Source organism: Enhydra lutris, unplaced genomic scaffold (assembly GCF_002288905.1).
Source record: "Enhydra lutris kenyoni isolate GAN:26980312 unplaced genomic scaffold, ASM228890v2 scaffoldscaffold48, whole genome shotgun sequence".
NCBI lineage: Eukaryota > Metazoa > Chordata > Mammalia > Carnivora > Mustelidae > Enhydra > Enhydra lutris.
Genome location: NW_019154132.1, coordinates 9,419,466 through 9,437,055, shown reverse-complemented (window position 1 = coordinate 9,437,055; position 17,590 = coordinate 9,419,466).

The following is a 17,590-nucleotide window of genomic DNA, read 5'->3' as shown; positions in this document are numbered from 1 at the left end:
TAGGGACAGACTGCGTGCTGAAGACAGAGCCCCACCCGGGGTTGGATCTCATGATCCTGAGGTTGCTACCTGAACCCAAACCAAGATTCCAGGCTTAACAGACTGCACCACTCAGGTGCTCCCTAGTAGACCAATATTCTGAATGGCACTTCTCCCTTCAGGATATTTCTCAGTTGTTGATCTGGGGTCTAGGAAGAGGATAGCCAGAGAAATGCTGTCAGGGGGTGACTGTAAAGCTTTGGGGACTCTCAAGAGCAAAAGTGAGAGGTTGGGGCAACCAATCAATCCAGACATGAAGGACTATAATCTCTGAGAGAAAAAAATGGAGCTAGAAAAACGTCATTTCCTGAGTCGTGCCCTGAAGAAGCTGAGCAGAAAGCCGGTAAAAAACAACAACCCAAACTGAAGATTTTGTTAGTTCTTTCATTTTCATATTGCTGTCTGTTTAGCTGTAGAGAATTATCATCTTTCCTCCCTCCCTCCCTTTCTTTCTTCCTTCCTTCCTCCCTTCCTCCTTTCCTCCCTCTTCCCTCCCTCCTTCCATCTTTCCTTTCTTTTTCTTTTTCTTTTTCCCTCCCCTTCCCTCTTCCCTTCCCTTCCCTTTCCTTTCCTTCCTTCCTCTATCTCCCTTTCCCTTCCTTTCTTCCTTCTCTCCTTCCTTCCATCCTCTTCTTTCTTTCTCTTTTTTCTATCACATCTATCTATATCTATCTGTCATCTATCTCTTGTCTATATGCATCTACTAGTTAGAGATGAAACTCACAAGTTCATGTTTATATTTCTACATCTAATCTATCACCATAGAATCTACTCTGGTCTTCTACATTTCCACTGCATAACTCCTGTATCCTCAATATGTTTATTTACATGCTTAATCTCAGAATATATTAAAAGTGGTTTTATAATTGTTCATGTATACCAGCACAAAAACCAATCCACTTCTAGAGTTCAAAATGTATTTACTGTTCTTTCATTCTAGAATATAAAATCAAAACACTGTGTTCAAAAGTTAATTAAATCAGTTGTACCCTTCCCCCTCAGTGTGATTATGCTACTCATTCAAAATGTGTTCACTTGCTTATGTTTATATTCCACACTAGGCTTTTCCCCCACTCTTGTCGATTTGACTTGATTTTTTTGAAAATTTTAAATATAAAAATACAAAAAAGTCAAAACTAGAGAAAAAGCATATTTATATATCTATTCCCAATTTTCAATTTTCTGATTCCCACTCACTTCTTGAGATAACAAATTCAATGATCTTTCCTGCTTTCTTACACAAAAGGCAATCATATAAAGTCATTTGCACTTTGATTTTTACTTTATAATAAATGTCAGAAATAATTTATTTGTTCATATAGATCAAATTCTCTTCCTCCCCTTCCACTCTCATTCTTTCACAGTGGCATAGCAATTCATTCTGTATGTTACCAAAGTTTACTCAACCAAGCTTCAATTTATGAAAATTTACATGGTCACTAGTGTGTTACAGTTATTAGCAATGCTGCAATGAGTAACTTTGCTCATATGGAAAGCTTTGTATGTCCTTTTTCTCCAATTTTTTTCATTATAGTAAAATACATATAAAATTTACCATCACACTCAGTGGTATGAAATACATTCATATTGTTGTGCTATCACCACCATCCATCTCTACATTACTTTTATATTGTAAAACTGAAATTCTATACTTATTAAACTATAACTTCTCATTTCCCTCTTATCTCCAGCCCCTGGCAGCCACTGTTCTGCTTTCTGCCTCTATGATTTTGACCACTGTAAGTACTCATGTAAGTGGAATCATACAGTACCTATCTTTGTATGATTGGCTTATTTTACTTAGCATGATGTCTTCAAAATCTGTTCACATTGTAGCATGTGTCAGAATTTCCTTCCTTTTTAAAGCTCATATCCCCTTGTAGGTATCTACCACATTTTCCTTATCCATTCATCTGTTGAACTAATCACAATTATCTCTTAAAGACTTTGCTTTCAGTTCTTTTGGGTATATACCCAGAAGTGGAATTGCTGGATCACAGGGTAATTCTGTTTTTATTTTTTGAGGAAGATCCATATTGTTTTGCACAGTGGCTGCACCATTTTATATTTCCACCTATAGTGACAACGGTTCCAATTGCTCACATTCTTACCAACATGTGTTATTTTCTGGTCTTTTGGAGTTCTGTTTTTTGTTTTTGTTTTTGCTTTTCTTTTTGTTTTTGTTATGAGCCGTCCTCATGGGTATGAGGTGGAAATCTTATTATAGTTTTCTTTAGCATTTCTTTTTTTTTTTTTTAAGATTTTTGTTTATTTATTTGATAGATCACAAGTAGGCAGAGAGGCAGGCAGAGAGAGACAGGAGGAGGAGGCAGGCTCCCTGCTGAGCAGAGAGCCCAATGAGGGACTCGATCCGAGGACCCTGAGATCATGACCTGAGCTGAAGGCAGAGGCTTTAACCACTAAGCCACCCAGGCGCCCCATTCTTCTGCATTTCTTAATCCTTAGTAGTGTTGAGCACCTTTTCATGTGCTCATTGGCTATTTGCATGCCTTTGGAGAAATGCCTGTTTAAGATCTTCACCCATTTTTGAATCATGTTGTTTTCTTTTGGGGTCAAGTTTTAAGAGTTCTGTAGGAATTCTAGGTACTAATCCATGCTTGCAAATATTTTCTCTCATTCTGTGTGTTGCCTTTTTACTCTGGTGATAGTGTCTTTTGAGAAGAGTTTAAATTTTTTTATGAAGTTGTATTTTCTCTGTTTTCTTTTTCTTTTGTTCCCTCTGCCTCTGGGGTTGAATCTAGGAAATCTTTGCCAAGTCCAATGTTGTGAAGTTTGCCCTTTGTTTTCTACTAAGTGTTTCACAGTTTTAGCTCTTATATTTAGGTGTTTAATCTATTTCAATTTAATTTTTGTATATGGTATTAGGTAAGGGTGCAACTTCATTCTGCTCTATGTGAATACAAAGTTTTCCTAGCACCATTTGTTGGAAGGACTGTCCTTTCCCTACTAGACTTAGCACACTTGTCAAGTATTTATGTTACCATACATGTGAGGGTTTGTTTCTGCATGGTCTGTTCTATTCCTCTGGTCTGTGTGTTTGTCTTTATGCCAGTATCATATTTATTGCTGTAGCCTTGTAAGAAGTTTTTAAATTAGGAAGTGTGAGTCCTCCAGATTTATTGTTTTGACTATTGGGAATTTCTTAAGATTCCATATGAAATTTGAGATGGATTTTTCTATTTCTGCAAAAAACATCATTGGGATTTTAATGAGGATTGCACTGTATCTGTAGATTGCTTTGAGTATGATTGATATCTTAACAATATGAAGTCTTCTATTCCATGAACATGGGATATATTTCCATTTATATATGTCTTCTTTAATTTTTTGAGCAATGTTTTACAGTTTTAATTGTGCAAGTCTTATACCTCCTTCATCACATTAATTTCTAAATGTTTTATTATATTTGATGTTATTATAAATGGAATTGTCTTTTTAACTTTCTGTTCAGATTGTTCATTGTTAGTGAATAGAAATGTTATTGATTTTTGTGTGTTGACTTTATATTTTGCTACTTTATTAAATTCATTTATTAGTTTGAACATTTTTTTTTTTTTTGGTGGAATATTTAGGGTTTTCTACATATGAGATCATATCACCTGCAAACAGAGATAATTTTATCTCTTTCTTTCCATTTTGGATGAATTTAATTTCTTTTCCTTGTGTAATTTCTCTGTCTAGACTTTCCAGTGCTATATTGAATAGAAACAGCAAAAAAAAAAAAACATTCTTGCCTTACTCCTGACCTTAGAAGAAAAGCTTTCAGTATTTTACCATTGAGTATGATGTTTACTGTGGATTTTATATATGTGGCTTCTATTATGTTGAGATAGTTCCCTCTATTCCTATTTTAACTGAGTTGCTGTTGTTTTTAATCATGAAATGCTGTTGAATTCTGTCAGATGATTTTTCTGTAGCAATTGAGATTATCATGTGGATTTTTTTCCTTCTTTCGTTTTGTTTTTTTTTAAAGATTTTTATTTTATTTATTTGTCAGAGAGAGAGAGAGCGAGCACAGGCAGACAGAGTGGCAGGCAGAGGCAGAGGGAGAAGCAGGCTCCCCACAGAACAAGGAGCCCGATGTGGGACTCGATCCCAGGACACCGGGATCATGGCAGCTGCTTAACCAACTGAGCCACCCAGGCGTCCCTCATTTTTTTTTTTAAAGAATTTATTTGTTTGTTTGTTTATATATTTGAGAGAGAAACAGAGTGAGAGCAGGGAGAAGAGCAGAGGGAGAGTAGACTCCGTGCTGAGCATGGAACCTAATGTGGGGCTCAATTCTATGGCCATGAGATCACAACCTGAGTCCAAATCAAGTGCTGGATGCTAAACCAATTGAGATGCCCAGGTACCTAATTTCTTTCATTCTGCTAATATGATGTCTTACCTTGATCAGTTTTCATGAACCATCATGAACCTCTTAATCTACTGCTGAATTCAGTTTGTTAATATCTTGTTAAGGACTTTTCTACCAATGTTCATAAGAGATATTTGTGTGCAGTTTTTGTTGTTGTTGTTGTTGTTGTTTGTTTTTTTCTTGTAGTCTCTTTATCTTTTTTTTCGTATCAGAACCAAGTTGGCCTCTAAGAATGAGTTAGAAAGTATTTACTTCTCATTTATTTTTTGGAAGTGTTTGAGAAAGGTTTGTGTTAATTCTTCAGTATAATTTGCCAGTGAAATCATAATGTTTGAGGCTTTAATTTGCCATGGGGTTTTTGGTTACTGATTTCATTTCCTTATTGGTTATAGGTCTATTCAGAGTTTATATTTCTTCATAATTTAGTCTTGGTATGTTTTACCTTTCTAGTAGTAAAATTTATCTATTTTTATCTAGGTTATCCAATGTTTTTGGTGTACAGTTGCTTATAGTACTTTCTTATTATTCTTTTTAATTTCTGTAAAATTAATAGAAATAACCCACTTTCAGTTCTGATTTTAATAATTTTCATCTTCTCTTTTTTCTTAGTCAATCTAGTTAAAGGTGTATTTACTTTGTTGATCTTTTCAAAGAACAGACTTTTGTTTTTATTGATTTTTCTCTATTTTGGGGGGTGGGAGGGTTTTGACAATAATGGCTGTGTTACTTCTTTATCTACATCTTTGAGGTAAATAGCTATGATCAGTGATTTGAGGACAGATTCCTGTTAGGATTCTATTTACCCTCCCTGGTTCCCACAAGCTGTGTGCAAGCTGCCTCAATAACAAATGCACAATTGTCTGCCACAGGGCTAGAGGAGTGGGGGATGAGTAGCCACTGACAATTGAAATTGATCAAAAAGAATCACAACTTACCATCCAAGTCTTTTACCTAGAGTTGTAAGCCTTTAGTAGTCTCCAGAGTTCCAAAACAGTTATATCAGACAGATTCTGCCTATTCAATTTTGGTCCAGATGAGGAAACAGATTCCTGGTGCTTTCTAAGCCAGCATCCTCTGGAACCTCCTGTGCATTGTTGGCTTTTGTTTTTCTTGTTTTTTGTTTGTTTGTTTGTTTTACAAAGTCTGATGCCAGTACAAATCTCTTGTCCTTATAAATTATTTAACTATTTTGTCTTGAATCCCTGATTCATTCATTCTTTCTTTCTTTGCTTCTTTCTTTCTTTGTTTCCTTGATTTTTTTTAAAGATTTTATTTATTTATTTGACAGACAGAGCTCACAAGTAGGCAGAGAAGCAGGCAGAGAGAGAGGGGGAAGCAGGCTCCCTGCCAAGCAGAGAGCCCGATGTAAGGCTCGATCCCAAGGCCCTGGGATCATGACCTGAGCTGAAGGCAGAGGCTTTAACCTGCTGGGCTACCTAGGCGCCCCTCCTTGATTTTTTTTAATCTTTAAAGTTAAATAGGTCAATTTTATGAATAGTAAAATCTTAGAGGATGCTTTTAATCAATAGATTCAGATATTTCATCTTTAGAATTTTTCTTGCATTATAATTTTAAATATTAGTTTTTGGTCCCTTTGCTTTTCTGCCCTTCTTTGGGTACTTCAATTATACATTCATTAGATCTTCTTTGCCTGGCTTCTATTTCAGCTAATTTTTTTGTTTTCCATTGTATTTCTTTTTTTCATCTCATTTGCATTCACCCAGTTGTTTTTCTTCTTTCTGTAGTGCTTCTCATCAAAGTTTTATTTCAATTTATTCTTCCTTGAAAGTGTGAATTTTGACATGATTTTATCCTTTTGTTTCAATTCTTGACTAAGTTCTGTTTCATTTCTTCCTCTTTCTTTTAACATATATATATTCACATATGTGTGTGTGTGTGTGTGTGTGTGTGTGTGTGTATACACACATATATATTCACATTTTTTTCTCACATCCTTAAGTACTTGTTTGAGGATATTTAATGTATTTTGGAAATGTGATATATTTTCTTCTGTTACATGGTTGTGTCTTTTTGGTGTTTGTTTTTTAAATGTTTTGATATTGGTTTGCTGCTCTCTTCTTATAATCTTATAATAGCTTTGAGTCTATGCATTTAGTACAGAGTTTTGTACTATATACAATTTTATTCCTAAAGCGTCCTCATCTATCAGTAGCAAAGTGAAATTTTGTTAATAGTTTTCTTTTGAGATGATGTTATAGAGAGAAAAGTATATGTGATTTGATTTTTATTTGTTCTCTTATGACTTATAGATTTCTAAATTTCTATTTCTTTTTCTTCCTTCACTACTTGCTCTGCACTTTTAAGTACAATTTCTGTAATCAGTGACTTGAATTACCAAGATACATACAGTATTTTTACACTTAGGGTAGACTTTCTTTCTTTATTTTTTTCTTCTTTTTTTAAGAATGGGATATTAGGTCAATCCTCAAGGCCATTTTTCTCCAACAATATAGTTTACTTCAGTAAAATGTTATCTTAAGAAAAGATCATCCTATTCACCTTTATCCCCAACTTAAAAAAAAAAAAAATCTCATGTTCATAAATTCTGGTTATTGTGGTCATAAGGTGTGATGCCACCTATAAGTCTGTGTCAATAGATTCTTTTATGAGCTATCCTTTAGTAGTAGTGATATATTTATTTAATGAGATATCATAAATTAAAATTTTCATATATATGTTCATCAGGGATTATCATATATAGAGTCTTTATTGAGCTATCCCTTAATGGTAGTGATGATATATTTATTTAATGAGACATCATAAATCAAAATTTTCATAGATATGATCATCAGGGATTATTTCCCTTAAACAGATATATTCTAATTTCAATTACCAGATAATATAGGGAAGACTACCAAGTGTATTTTTCTTACCTTCTCAAATAAAGGTGTGACCAAACTGATCTTTTTAAGTTTACTACATCACTTTGTTATTGGTGGATTATAAATCATTTTTTTTTCTGAATTCTGAATTTGTTATCTACAAAGAACTGTTTTTAAATAAAACATTGTCTTATCTTATGTTCAAGAAGCCTAAACCTGATAGGAACTTTTTTAAACAGTACAGGGGGAAAAAAAAGCATATTGGAAAATATTAAATTTTTTAATTTTAAAAAAATTAAAAATTTTATTAAATTTTTCTCTTTCAGTATTAAGAAACATTTATTGCTATAAACTATATCTTTTAAAAAAATTAACTTAGAAACTAGACCTGTAAAAAGTTTTTCAGAAGTTTGGCATTTTACTTTAAAGACATAAAAGCATGGAAATGCTAATGGAAATGTTCTTTCTTAAAAATAAGAAACAAAGAAACAAAAGCTTAATTTTCTTGCAGGCTTAGTGTTTAAATGGCAAAAATGGAGAAAATATTATGTTGGGGATATTTTCACAGCTGGAAAAAATAACTAAAATTTAAATGTTTAATGCAATCGTTATTTAAAAAAAAAAAAGGAGAAAGAAAGAAAAAAGAAAGAAAAGGCCTAAGCATTTCATTACTTCCAAAAAAGAAAAGAATTTTTTTAAGAAATTATATTATATTGTGGGCTAGCAAATGGTGTGAGTTTGCAAGATTGAGTCTCTTCTCTGCCATTCCTACTGCTGTGATTTTGGTGAATGTTGAAGCACTTCTAACCTTCAATTTCTCAGGCATAAAATAAGAATCCTCCCTCTTCTGCCTCTCTGCGTAATCATCTCAAAAAGAACTATCTTTTCAATGAAAACCAGAGGTACACCATTCAGTGGCCTCTCTCACTAAAATGCTCACTTTTTTTCAGTCACACCATTGACTAATATGTAATCCTTAGATTCTAAATGGGCCTTACAGTCCCAAAATTGCTTCTCCAGAAACCGTTCCCAACCAAGGCAGCATTTACAGATAGAAACGTATACACCGGGGCACCTGGGTGGCTCAGGGGGTTAAAGCCTCTGCCTTCGGCCCAGGTCATGATCCCAGGGTCCTGGGATCAAGCCCCACATCGGGCTCTCTGCTCAGCGGGGAGCCTGCTTCCCTTCTTCTCTCTCTGCCTGCCTCTCTGCCTGCTTATGATCTCTGTCTGTCAACTAAAAGAATAAAATCTTAAAAAAAAAAAAAAAAGAAAAGTATACACTAACACTCCCCTTTCTGAATGCACTGCAGACATTACTAAATGATAACAAGTGTTTTTTGTTTTGTTTTCCCTAAGCTCAGATACAGGTCCTTGTCTCAATTCCCAGGTCTCACTCCTGGCAACACAAATGGGTGTAACTGTTTTCCAGCCCAACCCAAACCATAGTGTTGGAACTTCCTATCCCATTCTACGTCTAAGTCTCCAAAAGATGTGCCTTCTCTACCATTTTGTCCAGAGGAGGGATAGTGGAAATGAGTAGGAAAAGCTTAATGGTCCTAAACCATTAAGAAGAGTATCTGAACAAGGCAGTTCTAAAGGACTACAATAAAGTGTTGGAGCATAAGGAAATTATCCAACACCAATAAAAGATAAGCAAATGGTTATAGATGCTGATGTGGCTTCCTCACATAGTCTACATCACTGAACTCAAATGGTGAAGGGTGATCTTCAGGATTCCTTAACTGCCAACCAGACTCAGTGGTTGGTTATCTCTATATTCTGGCATCTCACATCTGCTCCCAAGCTGAGAAGCCCTTTTCTCTTGGATCCCAACCTTCTGAATTAACTTTTATGTACTTTTCTCTAGTAGTTGGTGGGAGGAATGACAGGCAACATTTTTCTTAATTCTTCTTTTAATTTTTACAGCAACAACAAAGATATCCTTTTTATATTCCCAAGTTTTAGAAGTAAAAGAAATGCTGATCTTTGACTTTTTTTTATCTGTGCTATAAAAATAGAAATTTCTATTCAAACATGCTCAATGTTCTAAAAAAGTAAAAATTGACCTTAAGGAGTATGGAACAAGATATGTGTGTGTGTGTGTGTGTGTGTGTGTGTGTGTGTGTGTGTACATAGAGAGAGAGAGAGAATAAGAGAGAAGGAAGGGAAGGGAAAAAGATTTCTCTTACAATTAAAAGAAATTAACTACCAAATGAACCATATTCCTGGTCTGTAGAATTAATACTCATTTTTTATAGACGTGTATCTTATTTGACTTCAATATCTTTTCCTGAAATTTCTCAGAACTTGCCTCTTTTGAAATACTCTTCTCACAGTCTTATATGTCTGGTGAATTCATGTTCACCCTCAAATCCCGAAGTTATATAACATCATGTCTCTGAAATCTTGATTCTGCCAGATTTTATTATCTCTTCTTTAGTGTCTCTCTGTAACTTGTATCCACATCTATGCATTATATGTGTTAATATAATTAAATGCTAATTACTTGCTTGCTTGTTTATCTCCTCTACTTGTCTGTGGGTCTTTAACAGTGCATTTGTTTTTTATTCTTCAGTGCTTTGCAAGGTGCCCAACACACTATAAATATTCAAAGTTTGTTTAACATTCAAGGTATATTAAGTGTTAAATGAATCTTTTGAACTTTTTTTTAGTTATATAACTTTTTAAAAAATATACTTTTTTGATTTATTGTATTAAAACTTCACTTTTTTAAAGTAGTTTAAATCTTACAGCAAATCAAAGGGAAGTTCTAGAGATTTCCCATATAGTCTCATCTCCAAGCATGCACAGCCTCCTCATTCGTCAGCATTCCCCACCTAAGTGGCCCATTTGTCACAACTGATGAACTTACATTGATACATCTTAATCACCCAACATCCAAAGTATACATTAGGAATCACTCTTGGTATTGTATATTTCTATATATAGACAATATTTAAAGGCATGTATCCATCACTATAGTACTGTACAGAGTATTTTCAGTGCCCTAAAAATACTCTGTGCTTCACCTATTCATCCCTCCTCCCTCTCAACCCCAACAACTACAGGTCTTTTTACCTTCTTCATAGTTTGACCTCTCCAGAATGTCATCTTGTGGAAATCATAGGCAACATAGCCTTTTTAGATCTACTTTTTTCTCTTAATAATATGCATTTAAGTTTCTTCAATGCCTTTTTAATCACTTAATTTCCATACAATTGCATACAAAAAAATAGATTCTTCAACTATTTAAATCTGTTGCTTGAATCATGGAGCTAAAAAGTGGTTAAACTGGGATTCATGCCTAGATTAACTCTAACACGTGCCAGGTTTCAATCATCTTTCTCTTCTATCTTGTTTCTTACCTATGTTATTTCTATTTATTTCCAGTATTTTCTTTATATTTAATATTTAGGTGTAGAATATCCAAGTGGCCTTATATAGATATGTGGAATTTTAAGAAAGACCATTTTTATATTTCATAGACTATTCAATAATCTCTTAGACATATGAGGGTAGGTAGTGTTTGTCCTTCTTCCTCCTCTTAGGTAAGGAATTTGTTGTCTAGCATGAAATATGGCATATAATTAAGTCTTTAATACATTTTTTTTTCAATAAATAAATAATCAAATGAACAGAAGGATGGACATGATTTGTAGGGAGCATGAATGTCACGTCCATGTATACCTAATGTCTATTAGTTGGGAAGATTAAAGCTAAACATTTGTAATGCTACTTTCATTCATGTCTTCTAACTGTTATCATCAGACATATTATCATGGGCCCAGATTTTCATTTTTTTAATACATAAAATAAGGAAAAGGGTGTGTCGCACCCTTCCTAAAAGAAGCATGTCATCCTTCAAAAATAAAAACAAAGCATTTGAAGAGTCAGTGGTTCGAACTTTGGTGAACAGAAAGTAGGATTTAGCAACAATGACAATATCTGCCATGTATTAAACACTCCTGCTAACGAAAAGATGGCCTTTGAAAATGCTTTTGTTATTCATATTTAGATAAGAGGACCAGAGCAGTTTAACAACTTGCTCACGTCACAGAGTGGATAAGGGAACTAATCAGGATCGGAATGGAGATCCATTTGACTATTTCCTTATGGAGTGCAAGTTAGCAGGAACTTTAAAGTACACCATGCAAACTGGTGAATAACTCTAAAATATTAAACAGGTTTCTTTACTGCTGGACTTCTTGGCAACTTTGACATGCTAAAATGTGTTGTACATTTCCATTAGGAAGATAATGCATTATCTTTATAGAAATATTTTTTGACCAAGGTTATGAGGAATAGAAGCAGAAAAATGTTCATGTTTAGCCCAGAAAGCTGACCTTAAACCTGCATACCTCGGATAAGGATCAAATATGTGCTGGTTGCTACATTCTTAAAGGGTCTCATGACTGCCTGTATGTCTCACCAATAGTTTATATCGAACTGAATGATAGGCACCAGAGAAATCTTGCAAAAGTAGTTTTATAAGTAGAAATTTGAAGAAGTCATATATGGTCTACTACTCCTTGCATATCCCCTCCCACTTGAGCACTAAGCATAGAAGTACTGCCTTCCTGCAGCAAAAGTGCAGCTCTTTCTGCCCATAGATCCTGTCCTCCTGATACTTAAATAAACTTACCAAGTTTCATTGTACAACATCTCAAGAATTCTTTCTTGGCCATTGCACTCAGTGACCCCACAATGATGAATGCAATTTTCACTCCAAGAAGCAACCAGCTGCTTGTAGACCTGAGCTTGACCATGATACCAGAGTATAGGCCCAACTGAACTTGATTCTGCTGCTAAGTGTGAATGGAATATTCTACTTAAGCAACTCAATTTAAGGCAGTGTATAATATCAGAGTTCTTAGAAAAATGAACTATTTCTATTTAGTAGGTTTATAGTTAGCCTCTTAGGACACTAGGCAAATTACATTAACTTAGCCAAATTTTATAAAATGCTCTAGAGTGCAGCTCAATATTACTTAATTTTGTCTTCACCAAAACCTGTAAGGTCAGAATTAATTTATCCTCATTTGATAGATGAGAAAACTGGGTCCTAAAGATCACCTCTGAACCTTCTGGGTTTCTCTTGGTTTCACGTAGACAGTGAATAGCAAAGTGCTAACTCAAGTACAACTGTTCAAGTTGTAGTACTTCCAGATTATCATATCAGCTCTCTTCTCTCAAGCCACATGCTTTCCACCTTCTGGAATAGCTAGAAAGCGTGCCCTGAGGTTTTCTTCCAATTCAAGGAGGAAACCAGAGCAACTTTCTCTTGATATCTTATCTTTTCTCTTCCAACTCTGCCCATCCTATTTTTTTTCTTTTTTCATTTCTTCTCTTCTTTTACTTTTATTTAGTTTTGCATATTTTCTAAAACCCATAGATACACTCAAATTACGGTATTGTCCGTTCACGTGTCACCAGCTTCCCTTTTGTCAACACTGGAGCTACTAGCCTGTGGATTTTTCATGACATGGTTGAAGAAAGTTTCTTTCAGTGTTTGAGAGATGTTTGGTTTTTCTTTCTCACAGGTTGCCTGTTAAATTTGTACTGTACATTTATCAGGGATGCTCTAAATGGTACTAAAGCTGACAGAGAACAAGCAGGGGCTGATAGCTTCACTCCAGTTACAGCTGATTAAAGGCTGCAGAGGCCTGAGGGCCCAGTTTCTGAAAGAGGACCACTAAAACTCGGCCGAACAATTCCAGTCTGTGCATTTTACTCTGGCTACGGTGGAAATGTCAGGATCTTGCACTGGTATAAAGACCTGTGCAGAATGAAAGCTAGTACTTAGCATTTACTACAAGAGAAATGCAAAGTTTGATTGGGAAATAAAATAAATGCACATCCCATGGTGCCCAAATGCAGGTGTGCTGTGTACACAAACACAAAGACTGCATGTAAACGTGCAGACATGCCGACATTTCTAATGATGCCCCTTAATGATTATTACAAACTATTATGATCTTAAGTAATTGGTGCACATGTATACATAATAATAATAGACTTTATATTTGCATAGCACCTTTAAATCCCCCAAACGTTCTCACATCTGTTATCTCACATGATCTTACACAATAATTGCTCAAGCTAGAGAGAGGAATCAATACAGTTGAGAATATCAGAATACTTCAAGTTTAGGTGGTCAGTCTAAGAGCCACTGCATGGCAAAGCTGACATTTAGTTTTTTCAATTTCTTTCTCCTTATCCTTCTGTAAATCTAGTGCCTCTATATTTAATAATTGTAGATGTAGGTCATTTTCTGAAAACTTCATCTGTTCTACAGAAGCTACTTTGTGTACTATTGTGTATGTCAAACAAATTCTCTGTTTATGTGTAGATGACTTTCTAAGAATCCAAGTTCTTTGAGAGCAGGGACTATGTTCCTACTTATCTTTGTATTCTCACTTGGTACAAACCTGTTGAATTGGACTAAATGAAGGATTTCTTAAAAAGAAGGTGATAATATCAAACATGACTTTCCAAACTGAGATTAAATAACCTAAATGAACTGACAAGTTATGACTCTAAAACCAGAGGACATCATTAAGGAAATGGTAACACAACATATAGAATGGTAGAAAATATTTTCAAATCTATATTTGATATTTTAATATATAGAATCTACAATAGATTCCTAAAACCCATCCACAAAAAGCCAAAAAAATTAAATGGGCAAAAGACTTGAATTGACATTGCTCCAAAGACATATAAATGGCCATAAGCATATGAAAAGAGGTTTGACATCATTAGTCAATAGGGAAATGCTAATCAGAACTACAATAAGATATTACTTCACACATACTAAGATGGTTATAGTGAGAAAGAGAGAGAGAGAGAGGAAGGAGAAAGGAAAGAAAAGAAAAAACAATGTTTGTGAGGATGTGGACAAATTAGAACCCTCTTGTATTGCTGGTTGGAATATATTTTCCCTACAATAAAAAAAAAAAATCTGAGGGAAATGTTTTCATACCTGTGATCTCACAATGGATCTGAAACTGTTAAAACAATTAAGGGAAAAAAAAATAAATTTAAACTGTACTTATAAGTTCATCATATTTAACTCCTTATCCTATTTATCTATTTATTTCTCCAAAAAGGGGATAAAGAGGTATGTTTGGATGATAAAAGATTTAGAGGGAAAAATGAAAGATAACCTTTATAAGAGTTTTTATTGCTAAAACATGTTTCAAATACAGTTATTCATGCTCATGGAGTAGGCATCCATATTTTTTTTATAAAAAATGATGCAAAATAATAAGAATTAGAATTTGCAGTAGAAGACATTATGGAAACAAAGTTTTATAATTTTCTTAAGTAAGGTTAAAATTCACAAAATCAAATTTATACAGTAAGAAAGCTAAACAACACAAATCACTTAAATATTTTGAGCATTTATTTACTAAAAATTTTTATATACCTAACTTCTATCTTTAGAGTGAATTTCCCATTTTTCTACTATAGAACTTTCTCAGGTAAAGCACAGTATGTCTATGTAGTTAAACAGTGGACCTGTTTATGATAGGTATTTAAATATTACTCTCTTTATAAGTTCCTTTATTTGGAGTGATACACTTATTCTATCACATCCATAACTTACTTGTTAAAACACTCAATTTAGTTAATCCAATGGGAGTAATCAGGCAAATGTAATTTCATGACACCAAATTGATTAATTTATTTCTAAATTTTAAATCAGTTCCTTTATGCAGTTTAGGAAATCATTTTAATAAAAAGCCTTTAATTTTGGATATGTATTTCATTCAACATTTATATTATTCTAGAAATCAGTTGTGTTTCTGCTTCTCTGTGTAATGTTGCCATTACATAAATTCCTCCATATAAAGAGATTTCTAGTGAATATGGGATATTTTGTCACTCTTCTCTTCATTTTCTTTTCAGGGATTCTGGACAGATTTTTCTGTACCAATTAATATGAGCCAAGATTTTAAATTTTCGACTACTTTGCTTCTTCAATTGATGGTTATTTTGAAATACTAAGGTAACTTGTGATTGCATTTATGCATTAAAAGGATTACCTAATAGTGGAAATGTAGTTTGTGTAGCTTCTCTCAAGCTTATTTTTTTTTTTAAGATTTTTATTTATTTATTTGACAGAGGGAGAGAGATCACAAGTAGGCAGAGAGGCAGCCAGAGAGAGGGAGGGGGAAGTGGGCTCCTTGCTGAGCAGAGAGCCCAATGTGGGGCTTGATCCCAGGACCCTGAGATCATGACCTGAGCTGAAGGCAGAGGCTTAACCCACTGAGCCACCCAGGTGCCCCTCTCAGGCTTATTTTATTTGGGATATACCACTTGACCATGTTCTTCTGAAATGTTCATAATTTCCAAATATTCATGCAAGGGTGTGGATTTTTAGATGTTTTTTCTAAAATCATGGAGTTTTTCTTTTCTTTTCTCTTTTTAATTATTTTAACTACGAGCTTTTCATTAAACTGTCCCACTACATTTTCCCCTTTAAATCTCAGCCTACATTTATTAGCACCTAAGGCGTGATTCTCAAAAATGCTGATAAAAACTCCACACATAATTCTTAGAAGATCTTAGTTGAATACAGCCCTTATAAAACATATTTGAAAAAAGAAATTATTGCTCATGGTTTAAGAATAACATCAACTGTAACTATAATGTGTCAAAGAAAAAGAAGCTGAGATTTTCCTTTTTATTTAATTTTGAACTTATTACAAAATGTATTTAAATTGTTTTATTATTTGGGTTTTAGTAATAAATCTGAAGAAAGCATAACTAGGACATTTTAATATACATACTAAGGAATTATATTTCAAAGTGAAATTTATTTTATTTATTTATTTTTTAAGATCTTATTTACTTATTTGACAGAGTGATCACAAGTAGGCAGAAAGGCAGGCAGAGAGAGAGAGAGAAAGAGAGAGAGAGAGGAGGAAGCAGGCTCCCCACCAAGCAGAGAGCCCGATGTGGGACCTGATCCCAGGACCCTGAGATCATGACCCGAGCCAAAGGCAGAAGCTTAACCCACTGAGTCACCCAGGCGCTCTCAAAGTGCAATTTATTAAAGAAAAAATGCAATTAACTAAAGAAATTGACTAAATTTTAAAAAACATTTCGGGGAATATCTGTCTAAGATTTCTCTTGGAATGTAAACATCTATGCTTGCATATTATAGATAGGCATTTTTATGGAACTGGGATCATATGGTACTACATAAATTGCTTTGAGATAATGCTTTTCCCACTGTATAATTTATTATTTATGTATTTACTGTTAAATAGATTTAGAAAACATGGCTCTCTTATATTATTATAATTATTATTATTATTATTACTTGAAATCTTCTTTTCACCACTTAAAAGTAGATCTCACAATCCCTTCGTCAGAGGCAGATATGTGTTGGAGAGGACATTCCAGCAGCCACAGGACTCATCTGGGAACACAACCCTGTGTCTCTTCCTTTAAGCAACTGAGCGGTCACAGGGCTAGCACATGGATGGCCCAATCCCGAAGGAGTTGGTGAGGGACTGTATTTGCAAAACCAAGTCCCATGTCCTCTTTCCATACAGACGTAATCTTGGAAAAATTTCCTCGACATATAACAAAATCCATAGCTACTTTACTACAGACTATAATTATTACAGTTTTAAAAAAATCAGTTTCCTGGGGCACCTTGGTGGCTCAGTCAGTTAAGAGTTTGACTCTTGATTTAGGCTCAGGTCATGATCTCAGGGTTATGAGATTGAACCCCCTGTTGGGCTCTGTACTGGGTGTGGAACCTGCTTAAGATTCTCTCTGCCCCTCCACCCTGCTACACATGTGCACACACTCTTATTCTCTCTCAAAAAAAAAAAAAAAAAATCACGGTTTCCTTAAAAAGCAAAAAATTTCAAAGCACTTGTTCAGTTATTCCATTTCCCTTAACTTTAATTCATTTATTCACTCACTTGTTCAATTAATATTTGTCAAGTGCCAGATTTTGTACCGGATTCTGTTTTAGGTATTTGTTTAAACAAACAGGAAGAGGATGTCTACTGTGATCTCATGATCTGGTGGGGCGTAGGCTAGGAAATACTAGGAATGTGGACTTTAGTGTTTACAAATTGCTTTAGGAAGTCAAAGAATTGATTCCTCCTGAAGAATCATGGAGAGTTTCCTCACAGAAGTGATATTTAAGGTGTGCCTTATCAAGTTCAATAGGGTTTTGACCAGTAGAGATGGAAGAGAAGTGCATTCTGGGTAGAGGGCCTGAAATAGACAAAGGCCTTGAGAAGTGAAAGCACATAGGGCATTTTGTGAACATAAAAAAAAAAAAAAAAAAAAAAAAA